Source organism: Coturnix japonica, chromosome 2 (genome assembly GCF_001577835.2).
Source record: "Coturnix japonica isolate 7356 chromosome 2, Coturnix japonica 2.1, whole genome shotgun sequence".
NCBI lineage: Eukaryota > Metazoa > Chordata > Aves > Galliformes > Phasianidae > Coturnix > Coturnix japonica.
The window spans coordinates 20,332,751-20,345,707 of record NC_029517.1 but is presented as its reverse complement, the minus strand read 5'-3'; the positions used below and the strand labels follow the sequence as shown (position 1 = coordinate 20,345,707).

The following is a 12,957-nucleotide window of genomic DNA, read 5'->3' as shown; positions in this document are numbered from 1 at the left end:
AATGGTATTTTATTATTAGCATTATGGTTGCCTGCATATAAAGGCTCAGGCTCCAGTCTCCAGATCCATCAGAAGCAGTTTAATAAGATTCAGATGGTATACAGGCTATCAGAGAGGTATAAAATTCTTCAGACTTGCAAAAACAGCTCCCTATCCTGGCAGACCATAATATCAGCAAACTCCAGTTCCGCTTTCTGTTTATCATAGATGGTTCTGATTCACAGCGAAATCGAAATTACACAGGAAATCAAAATATTCTAACTTAGAAGTTTGTGACAGGGATACTCTTTTACCCTTCCAAGACTATTCGACAATTCTGGGGATGAGGACGCTTTGCAGCAGTCTTTAGCATGCTAAAAATTCCACAGGAAGGAAAATATGTGATAGGAAAAAAGGCAACATAAAAACCCACTGATCCTCTAGAAATTGCGCCGTGCTTAGTCTGAAGAAATATGAATGTATTGACACACATTTCCTATTGTTTAAAACATTGCTCCGGTTGCTTAACATGAAAAAGCATGCTGTAGGAAAAGGAAGATTGGATAGAACATCTGCACGTGTATCTAGTTCATCAATAACTCCCGATTTAAGCTGTGATTGCAATTGTTGCATAAAAATGAGGTTAAATCCCTAAGTAGCTGCTAATCCCCTACATAGGCTTGTAAAATTCTGTGGTGAACAGTGTTGATGTGAGTGGAGTGAGTCTTTGCATATATGTTTGCATGTATGTATTTATGTGGTACAACTGTGTCCTTTTTAATTACAGAACAAAAAAGATTCTTAGAAATAGTCCTATCCTACTTTGTTGTTTGCAGAAGGTCTGATACTTTTGGTTTGAAGATCTGCTATGCTGACAATGAAATTACAGGTTGGAAATGAGCCAACCTCACAATTCACTTATCTCCTATTTATTTTGCTAGTGTTATTGGCAAATTGTATCAACACACCACTATTCCTTTCATTCTGAGGGAAATGGGAGACTTAAAAGATGTTCAGTATTTTTTGTGTGAAATGTAGATACCAGTGAGGGTGATAAAACCTTCGGCAACAAGGAGAAAAGAATGAAAGCTGGCGGAAATTATGTGTTCTTTCATGCTCTTTCAACTGTGTTTTTGGAGCAGTGTGATTACAAGGGAATTACGTGCTGATGAATATATACACACATGTGCTGGAACATCCAGGCAGGCCACCCTTTAACAAAGCACACAGTTTCTGGACATGGTAAAAGAGCCATGTTCTCATTTTGGATATGTTTGCAAAGTCACTAATGAATTCAACAACTCATATTCAGTAATTACCATTATACTTTTTTTTTTTTTAAATAATGAGTTTAAATTCCAAAGAAACCTGGCTTCTTTTCCTCCCTCTGTCTCCACACAGGAAAGCTGTTGAATAAGCATAATCTATTTCTTATCTTTCAGGAATGCAAGCTGGTTCACAGTGTAAGCAGCTAAGCAGAAAGATTTCATTCATCTCGTTCATTAAAATTCAAATAATTATAAAGTCAGAGATGTTAACTTTTCAGTTATTACAATACAGCTGGCAAACAGAGACTGTTGCACCAACTGGGAGACTTGAAGCCTCATCTTTGGTGGCCAGGTAATTTCATTTAACAGTTCAGCAGGAATTTAAATCAATACTTCTGAGAAATCTGCTTTATGAAATTATTATTACGAGTAATTGATTTAAATGTGCATTTCACAATCTCATGCTATATATATAGGGATTATTTCCAGTGCCTGTGGCTGTGTTTCTTGCTTACTGTAGGTACTAGATAGAGTTCAGTGTTGAGAAGGATAACCCATGACCCCTATAAATTCTTACTCTTCAGTGTTAAAGGGAATTGCACTTAACTGTACAAGGTGGGTGGGACTGCTTGAAATGCTTGTGCTCAGGGGATGCGGTAGAGCTGGGCTTATAACTTTTGCTAAGATATTTTAAATTCCTTCTTCTAACTTTTTGCTATCTGAAGTCCTCCCTTGAAACATTTATGTTCACTACTTGTATTTGTCTTCTGAACTCAAAACTGAGAATACTTCCAAGAATAACTACCAAAAAAATCAAATCAAATGCTATTTTCAAGGCTTTGGCTTTGCCGCACTAGAGGATGAAATATTTCCCCTGGGGTATTTACTCTATGTTAGACTGGTGCTACTGGTCAGATTTGTTGTGAGTGGACATGGACTTAGGCATTGTAAAATGAAAGTCTTTCCTTTGGGAAATTACCATTAACTTCAATTACCACTTAATTGCACTGTACTTTTCCCTCAGTTATGTGCCAGAAAACAGACTCAGCTCCTGTGAAACTTAATGAGTGATGAGAACAAGTGAGGTAAAGGCATGATATTCATATCCCAGTCATCCTTGCCTCATAACTTTCAAGTTACTTTGAATGAAAGAAATTAAAATTCTTCCTGTCCACTGCATGCCACCATTACACCACAGACATGTGTCCACTGCAGCCCAGTGCATTGCTGGATGCAACAATTTGGATGGTGAGGATGTTTGGACAAAGGAGCCTGGGCTACCTGGTAATCTCACATTTATGTAAGTAATACTTCTGAGGCAAAGGGATGTTCTCTGAATTCAGCCACGGCCACGTGAAAAGCTGCCCTGTTGTTTGGCAGCTGAGGACAACTATTTTCAGTGCAAAAGGTAACTCCTTGTAATTTGTGGAGGGACAGTGAGAGAAGACTTTGTGGATAATGAAACAGGAAATTCCTAGTGCTATCTTTGTGCCTCTGCTCAATGAATAGCTCTCTCCAGCCTTTTATATTTAGTGATTAGAAAGAGTTAAATGAGCATGATTGCCATGGAAATTTCTTAGGCATTAATGTTTTCTACTTCTTCTGAATTGAATGCCCTTGTGATAGAAGAGAAAGAACAAACATCAAAAGTACCTTTTAACTTCACAATTCTTTCTAAATTTCTTTAAACTTATAGGCTATACTGCTGGCTTTCAAACTTCAAAGAGCGCAGGAAGATCAGGGTCACACAGAAAATTATTTCTTACAGTTTAATAAAATATGCATGTGAATTGTATGACCTGCCGGAGAAATTATTTATGTGTTAATGTAATGTTGTAACATTAATTACACACTTTAATTTCTTCCTTAGTAGCTTCTTTACCAGTAAGGACAGTACCGGTACTAAATTGTGCTTGAAACATATGTTGTGTCACCAAAGCTTAAATTTTTTCCAGACAGAATTTTTGCTTCCACAAGAAAACAATCTTCTCTTTTAGCATCTGGGAAAAAGGAAACAACTGAGATATTCTGCATCTTTTCCAGCCTTGCTCTTTCACCGTGTCTTTGTATGCTGGGAATTTACTGATAATTCAGCGTGTGGGTTGGTGTTTTTTTTTTTTTGTGAATGAGTCACACAGCTTGTATTTATGGACGCTATTATGAAGTATTTAATTCCATAGGATTCATCCTCTGGGTCTGATTCCTTAGGGGATTTCCTAGCTCTCTTGCTACGATATAGCAAATGATATATTAAAATCATGGACGTGCTAGCACAAAAGTATATATTGAGTTTACCTTCTAATTTACTGTTTATATAAAAATCTTACTGCACACACAAATGTCCTGTATCATTTATTTTATCAATGCTCTGTGACAACTCCATAGTTCAATTCTAAATTATCTAGAGGCTGTGAAAATAAAATAGGTTCTTCTCTCAACTACAGCACAAACATTCTTTATGATCTTTCCATATCACCTACTTCTGATTCAGTCGTATCAAGTGTAAATCTGAGGTCTTACTTCATTAGTGTGACCTGAAATTAGTCAAAGGAAGAAGTTATAGATGTGAAAAATACTATTATAAAAAGTATTTGTTTATATCAGTTTTTACTGTTTTGTCTTTTAAGATTTCTTTGGTTACATTTTGATCTTGGCTGAATGTAATCTAGGAGAAAAAAGAAATAGGAAAATAGGAGAGCCCATCTTACTTTCCTGTATCATACTCTGTTATATTCACCTGCCATAATTTTATTAACTAAATAGTCTTTGTCTCTTTAACCTGCTGAAGTGTCTACCTGCCTGCTATTTGAAAATCACTTGACTTATTTTGTTTTATTTTATTTTGTTTTACTTTATTGTTTCTAAACAGTGAAAAATACCATTGCAGTAAGTCCAGCTTGTACAAAGTGCATTGGGGTTGTTACAAAAGCTGTGGAGGAATCACAAGTAAAGATGAGCAAGACACTTCACAGAAACTACCAATTAACTTGAGCCCTTCCCTGAATCATAAATGATTCAAATATGAAGCTTTTTTGAGGTTAGGAATGGTGTTTAATTTTACATTTTTGCACATGTTGGCACTTTGTGGAATCTGTGGCAGCAAACGTGGAATTACCAAAATACCACAGGTATGTTTTGGGCACTGCTGCTCTAAAGGATGTTAGAAAATACTGGAAACCATACAAAGACAATTTTTTTTTTTTTTTTTTTTTCCCTGGACATTTCCTACCATTAGCATTCTGGGATGCTTTAGATAAATGTCCAGAAGCCTTGGGTGGATGTCTGTGTTTTGCATTCTCCGCAAAACATACTGGACTGCCAAATATTTTTGCAGTTCACTTGTAGAAGCTAAAATGTTTCCATTCATTATCTTGTGATATCTTTGTTCCTTCACATATTCATAAACTGTTCATAGATATAGTAATAGATTCTTTATATTACAGTCTATCAAATAAGCAGGAAAAAGCTACAAGTTTTCTGTCTGAGACTTTTTTTCTGATCATTTGTGTTTAGGATTAGCACAGTGAAGCCCTGGGCTTCAAATCTAAGAAAGAAACCAGAGGGATAGGAAATGAATGCTGGGGTAGAGAGAAGGAAATAAGATCATGTAATCATAAAATCACCAAGGTTGGAAAAGACCTCCAAGATCATCCAGTCCAAACACCCACCTATCACCAATATTTCCTGCTAAACCATGTCCCTCACTACAACATCTGAATGTTTCTTGAACACCTCCAGGGATGATAGTTACTCAACCACCTCCGTGGTCAGCCTGTTCTACTGCCTGATCACCTGCCTGATGATGATTTTTTTTTTTAAATGATTAGTTCTTCTGATTAAATTATGGCTCATCTAACTATCCCAAAAGTCTGCAACACACAGATGACTCAGATCCCCTCCTCCAAGTTTGCTGGTTCCACCACAGCCCCCTTCCCACTGTGCTGATACCACACAAGAACTGTGTGTTGATCCATTCGTCAGCTCACACTTTCATCACGTTTGTTGTATAGATTTCCCAAAAAGGAAATAATTATTCTCTTCTTATGGGTCAGTGCACTCCCACTGCCCTTCTGTGCTGATCTGTCTTTGCTGGAGTTAGTTAAGTTGGAAGAGGACTACTGAGCATGGCCTGGTACTGGGGTGGGCAAAGTAGAAGACATGAGGAACACAGGAGAGGTATGCTGCATCCATAGGGCCCATGAGCATCACCCACACCCAGGCTTAAACTTCATTTATTTTCAAGTTCCGCCACAAATCTTGTTCCCAGTTCATGTCCCAGAAACACCTTTAGTAAGCACTCCACTTTGTATAGCATGGGGACTGGCACACCAGGGCAGCCTCAGGCCTACTAGTTAATTTTGCCATAACTGTTCAAGTGTACTATGGTTGTTCCTGTGTGGTCTAACCCATGTCACGATAAACCCATTCTCATTGTTGAGTGCCTGTTAACAACAGTTCTGTGCCAAGATAGCCTGAACAGTGCTGTACTTCCTGGGTATGTACACTGCTTTTTCTCTGGAAATCAAAACTGCTTTTCTGCTCCACTAGCCTTCCTGATCAAATCAGCCCACTTATTGAGAGGATCTTCTGCTTATGTTTACGTACAACACATTTTCATCCTATTCCTCATTATCTGTAAGCAATTATTTTTACATTGCGTTCTCAAAGGTTGGTGACAGCATACCGATACCAGGGATGCTATTCTGCTTCCAGCAAATGCTGTAAGAAGTGTATGGTATTAGTAAGGACTCTGTTTCCTTGGTTACATTTAGCAAATTTGCATGCCAGCATGGTGCTATTCATCATCAGAGACACTGTAGGCCTTTCCATGTAGAGAAGGTTTTGGAAGTGAATAACCTTTGCGTTCTGAGCTTCAGCTTTGAATAAATGGATAAGGAAGAAATAGTTGTAAACATATATCTAGTAGGAGGTAGGTAGGTTGAGAATCTGAGCCCTGGGAACCTTTGGAAATGAAATCAGATCTTCAATAAGACTGGGTGATAGAGCTGTGGCTGTGGTTATAGGAACAGCTTGCAAATTTAGCTCTTGTGCCAGCTTATGAATACTCACAAGATAATTAGATGATCCTGCTCAGGGTTTGTGTCCTGGCTACATTCTATGATTATTCACAGTGATGGTGAATGATAGGGCCCCACTGTTGAATGTTTATTCAGTATTCCCTGGAACACGAACCTTTTTCCCAAGGTGAGCCCAAGCAATGGACCAAGAGCAAGGCAACCAGCTGCAGAGTCATGGAGAGACCGGTACAGCTTATACTGGAAAATAAATCTTCCCCTAACTGGCACAGCCTCTCAGACAGAGAGGTAAAGTCACCTCCCACCTTCTTAAAGAAATGTATCTGGTCTGGAAGGGATCTGCCTTGTCCTAGCAGGCATAGCTCCTCCGTGTTGTCCACACATGGTGCCCTGATAGCATCTAATTTCTTCAGTAATCACTGGAGAGGGGAATCTCACCCCAATTAGTTGTCTGTGCCACTTTATGTAAATTCATCAGTGGGTATGATCCTAGGTGATGAGTCCAGTGAATAAGCCAAAACCAAGGTAACATATTCATTTAATTTCTATTCTATTATTTAAAAATTATTTAAATTATTTGGTGATCAACAATAAGTCTGCCACTCATTAAACAGAAACTGCTAGTTTTTGGACTGGCCAAGGACACACAGGGTATTTAAGTGTCTCAGAAATGGATGAGGAGTCATGGCTTCTGGGATGCTCTACCTGTAGTTGGATGTGCACGTGTTTTAATTCTACCTTGTGTTCAGTTTCTTCTTCCCATAAATGTCTCTGCTTTGTAAAGTGTTTTGAAATCTGTAGAAAAAAGTACTGACTCGTAAGCTGTATATATGTAGCTGCAATTCCAAACCAGGGAAAATGTAAGTGCAGTTTTCAGCAACACATTATAAATGGATTGAGCAGTAAGCCATTGATCCAAACATGTAGGCAATTGAAGGCAATGTAAGCTGCAAGTTTATTTTGATGTACCAGCTCTTTTCTGTGTTGCTTCTGGACACAAAATGCCTGAGCTTCCACCAATGTGGTAATGCAAACAGGACAAAATGTGTAAAACCCAGCCTCATGATGGGGCTGATGCACTCCTGGACTTTTGCTGTTGCTTCTCCTCAGATGCTGACTGCAAACTGTGCTGGGCTAAATGCTCCTGAAAGCTGTTTTAAAGGGAGAGCTATGCTTTGAAATTTACTGCTGAGATGAAGATGGGATGAGCTGAGGGACTTTTTAGGCCCAGCTGGAAAATTTCTTTCCTGATCCCCCAAAGAAACATCCTCGAGACAGAGCTATTTCTGAAGGAAAAAAAGAGGTAACTCCAAGACACTCCAGTGCAGATACTTAAATTACCAAAGGAAAGGTAAAAGCCAGTCACCTCCCCTCTACTTCAAAATGGCTAATGGGAAGGATGAAATTTTACCTATCTCCTTTGTGAAGAGCTTTCCTGTGCCTTGGTCTCCTCCTGCCTCAGCCTGATTAAATCTCCACTTAATGAAATGGAGAGAGTTGTTCTGAGATAAGCTTTTTCAGAAAAGTCGTTAAGGTTGTAAGTCTGGGAAGAGTGGATATGTTTTCTTTCTTACATAAGAGATTCTTACCAGTGTAAAAATTTGTTACCTTTCATAAAGGTTTGATATTTTGTCTTGCATTGCAAATAAAGATGTGGGGACAGTGTGCAAAGTGCCAGAGTTGTCTGGCCACTTTCATTTCTTGTGAGGTGCCTTTCAAACCATTACTATAGATTTCAAAAACTAATCTGATGGGTCCAATTTAAACTGAAAAGAAACTAATTTTGAGGTATAGAAACATTTTCAGCCCTGACTTTTGGCTGATCAGTGGCATTACATTGGCAGGTGGTTTGACTGAGCACTGTTTCAAGCAGCACTTGCTGTGGGCATCAGGGCATCCTGCTGTGAAAACAGATCTGCATGGCACATTAATGATAACTGGTGTTCAGGGAACTCTCTATCTTGAAGAATCCTGGAGCGATTTATAGCTGGTGAGAACCACAGCCAGGTGTACTGGAACCAAGATACTGATATCACTTCTGCTGCTGGGGGCTCATCCATCAGACCCAGGTTGTTCCTTTTGGCTCTGCCTCATTATGTGCTAGATGTCTTGCTTTCCAAGCAGTACTTCCCTATTACATTTCTTTTATTTCCTTAGTGGCTCATAGATTAGTCATACCAGGAGCCAAGATCCTAAATCCCAGCTCTGTATTAACTTAGAGAGGGCCGAGCCTGCCTCACAGCTAAGCCTTAAATGCTTTCAATAGTCATCAGCCTGATATCATAAGGGAAGCCTTCAGGCTCTGGTGAGATGGACTTCAAAATTATATATATATATTTTAAAGTGCTATTTTTATTTGCTGCTTGTATTTATTTCCAGTTTCAAGATCTTCATTGTGAATTATGAGCTTCTTTCATTTTCAATGAATGTGGAAATTATCATATAATCTCCAAATGCTAGAAAAGAACGTCTTGTCATCTACAGGGAGGTTCTTGATAAAGTCATGAGGGTGGGCACACAGGCCTATGAAATTATTTCAACAATAATGTTGTTTAAAAGCTTCTGCCAGACCCCCAGTAGGGACTCTAGTTCCTGAAGGATTTACAGGCATATGTGTTGTTCTTTAGAGTGTCTCTGTTCTTTCTACATTTGATAAACAAAAATAATCATTTTTGCATAGATGTACACTACACTCCAAGGAAACAAAATACACGAGGCTGTGTTTTTTGGACCTTAGTGTGAAGACATCTACTGAGCTGTGTGCTGGGTTCTTGAGGCCACACTTCTACTCATATGTTATACACCATGTCAATGCTCTGCAGTCTCTTGCTTCCATATGCAACCTTCCTAATGTTGCGTGTTAATGATGGAGCTGGTCCCCTCAGAGTTGCATGGGACAGAAGGAGAAGAAATGCAGTTGTAAGGATGGGAAAAGGGAAGAAAGAAGAATTCAGATGTGTATGTTAATTCCTCTAAGATGTGTATGTGAAGAGTAACGTAATAACTCATGTACATCAGGAAAACTGAACTATATTTGGTATGAGCTATATTTGGTAATAATTTTTCCTGATGACCAGAAAGAGGTGTTAACACTGAAAAGAGAAAAATAATTTGATTAAAATTGCATGTTTGAATGAAGTGTGGAAATAGAATCAAAATATTAGGGAGACTGAATTTAAGAACAAGGATAAGGTGAAGGTGACGGAGCATCGGAACAGGCTGCCCAGGGGGGTTGTGGAGTCTCCTTCCCTGGAGATATTAAAGACCCTACATTTCCTGAATTTTGCTGAGTTCCTCAGCTGAGACAGAATTGTTTTCTTCAGTGTGTTTGGTATGATGCTGTTTTGGTTCTAGAAGAGAAACAATGTTGGTAACACAGTGGTGATTATAGTTGCTATGTAGCAGTGTTGTACAGATCCAAGGCCATTCTCAGTGAAGGGCCCAAGTAGCAGGGAGAGAACAGAACTAGGATAGCTGACTTAAACTGGCCAGAGAGTTATTTCATACCACATGACACCATGTGCAAGGAGAGTTTTGAAAAGAGTAAAAGTTCTTGTTCTTTTTTGCTGCTCAGGGAAAGAGCTGGGCATTGGTTAGGGAGTGGTGAACAATTGCTTGTGCATCACTTGTCACGTACACTCATATATATATATATATATATATATATATATATATATATGACTATATATATAATCATAATTATTAGCCTTTTACCTTTATCCTCTTTATCCTTTATTATCCTTTTCTTATAGTGAATAGCTTTATCTCAACTCATGAGTTCTATTTTTTTTAATTTTTTTTTTTTTTATTTTTTCAATTTATTCTCTCTCATCCCACTGGGAAGGGGAGAGTGAATGAATGACTGTGTTTTGCTGAGCCACCTATCCGGTTAAACCAGGAAACAGCATATACTAGGAAAGTAATATTCTTTGCTGTCTTTATTCTATTTTACCCTAAGCATCAACTTTTAGCCACAGTCAGATGATAATGAGTTAATGGACATTTGATGTGACCTTCTTTGACCATTCCTGACACATTAAAATATCCATAAAAAGATACATATGGAATATTTTAGAGAAAAGAATGTTTACCAGAATAAGAAATCATAATATGTACAACTTGTTCAGTACACACATGGGACACAGGCAGGTGACTGAGGAGCCTGTGCCAGCAGTGGTAAAGCTCCTAGCAATGTAGAAAGTGTGAGTGTATAAATGCGTATTTGTTTTTTTGAGGAGTGGTAAGCATTAATCAAAGTAAAATCTACTTCAGAGACTTTTAGAATGCAGTTCTTCATAAAGACCTGAACTCAGATTCATGAAGTTAATAAAAGTTTACTACTTCAAGACATCAAGAAGCCAGGTCCTATGGTAAATCTCTAATGGCTTCATTTTAGCTTCAACTTGCCAGATTATGGCCCAGCACAATGAAGGGCATGGGGGTCTGGTGGGGTCCTTACAGACAAATAAGTGCTCTGGGACAAGACTAGGGCTCTCTGCCATTACAAGCTATCTTGATTTAAACTTGGGATTAAGCAGAAAAGGATGGAGAAAAGTGCCTTATGTGTGCAGGGAAGAAAAATGTTAGACCTTCTTAATTGCATACAGTTCAGCTGCAGTGATATATATCCATTACAAGTTTCTTTTTCTGGGTGAGAGTCTGAGCACTTAAACCAGGAACACACATTTCTCATGTTAAATTCTCAAAATTCAACACCTCTCTTTTTCTCCCAGAAAAACAGGTCTTTGTGTTTGCCATTAAAAAAAATAAGCTGCTTGGGTTCCAATGCATTTTAGACATTACTTTTTCCTTGGTGTCCATTAACTAAGCTGTAACAGCGTGCTCCTTGCTGTCTCTGTATTTTGTCAGATTTCAGATGTGCAGTATCTCAGCTTCTGATGGCAAAAAGCAAATCCTCTCCCTAATCAGACCTCTCAGATAGACTTTGTTTGCTTGGTTTGTGATGGGCTGCTCACCTTAAGACCTATCTTACGTTTTTTGGGCTGCATCTCACAAACTGCTGGTCTTCCTACTTTCAATAAAGCTTTCAATAAAACCCAGGAGAAACAGGAGGTGGTCAAGCAGCATGTCCTAAATTAGCATAGCATCAAATCTGAGGCAATATAGAAGGAATATGAAGTTAACGTAATAAGAACAATTTGTAAACAATATGCGAATGAATGTAATTAAACCAATAAAATTATTTAGGATTTTCTTTTTTTTCATTGAGATGGAGTGATGTTTTCTTCATATATAACCAGTGGGGTTCTGGGGACAGATGAGGAATAACCTGAATATTTCCAAATTTAATAGCAGAGAAAGTCTTGCAATAAAAGCTAGTAACAAAGAAATATCTGTCTAACAATACTGCAGAACAACCAAATGGTTGGTTCTAAAAACAGAAAGGAAAATACTGTGGTTTTGCTTCAAGATAAATATTTCTGCTTTATGCATGCTATAAAAATGTATCCCCTTCTGGACAAATTAACCAGTCCTAAAAAACTGACTTTTTTTGCACTCCCTAAATCTTTCTGTTTTTAATGACCTCTGTGCTGCAATTTTTGCCTCCAAGCAGTAATTAACCAATCTGCAAGTCACCACAAATAAGTCAGAAATGAATTACACTTTAAAACAAAACAAAAAAAAAAACAACAAAAAAAATCTGCATCATTAATATAGTTTAAAACAAAGTTATCAAACTTATGCTGCTACTCTCTTGTGTGTTTCAAGGACAAATGTTATGAAATTTTCAATAGCTGTTGGTGTCCTGCATAACAATTGTGGCTGAAAATACTGCAAATCCTGAACCACCAAAGGAAGTCTGAAATGAGCAGAACTGTCCTTGAGCACACCTTAAAAAATAGTTCATGTTTATTATCCAGGCACAGAGACACTTTATGTGACTTTTTCCCAGTGTCTTGCATAAAATGATAGGAAAATATGCAAATAAGATGAAGTATCTTCCAGTGCATTTGATCAACATCTTAGGGGGGAGGAAATATGAAGAATGCCATCATACAATTTTCCCTGAGGTTTGCAGTTAACCAGCAGAAGGTCTACAAACAGGTCTTGATTCTTTCACTTAGGCTGGTACCAGTTGGGAGTAAATCTACTCAAGTCAACAAAACCTCCCTCAGGCACACAGCACTCAGAGAATTCTGTCCTATCAGTTTACAGCTACAAATCTTTCAGTAAGTTTGTAGTAAATCTCTTTGCTTCTGAGATGTGGTTTGTTTTGTTTAAGGAATACACAGCAATATCTTTACTACATTTATTTTGCATCAGCTCATACAGTGTTAGCTTTTGTCAGGACCATTTCCCTGACACCATTTTTGCCAAATGGAGTGGATTTTACATGACCAAAATTGCTGTATTAGAATAAAGAGCACAACTTTATCTTTTTTCTTCTGACCAGTTTACACTGAAACAGGACATATCTCATTGTTTAAATCTCTGCTCAGTTTGCTGGGGAAAGATTCATTTCATATTAATGAGGATGTGTAGCTGTTCCATTTTTACACCATTGAAAAATAATTTTTTTTCAAATGCAATTTTGAGGGGGTGCAATTAATAGCATTTTATATATTAGTAATACATATTTTGGGAGTCTGCTAATAAACACCATCTTTGAATGCTCCCAAATTCATTAAACCAGTAGGAAATAACTTCATAGG

General features: G+C 37.9%; 1 long non-coding RNA gene across 1 annotated transcript in view; it reads left to right on the top strand.

The window, feature by feature from the left end:
* The first annotated feature begins 1,422 nt into the window (after window positions 1-1,422).
* LOC107309067 overlaps window positions 1,423-12,957 on the top strand; it is a 112,772-nt gene continuing 101,237 nt past the window's right edge. Inside the window, exon 1 of the long non-coding RNA XR_001553061.2 lies at window positions 1,423-1,599. This is a non-coding gene — a long non-coding RNA (uncharacterized LOC107309067). The remainder of the gene's footprint in view (window positions 1,600-12,957) is intronic.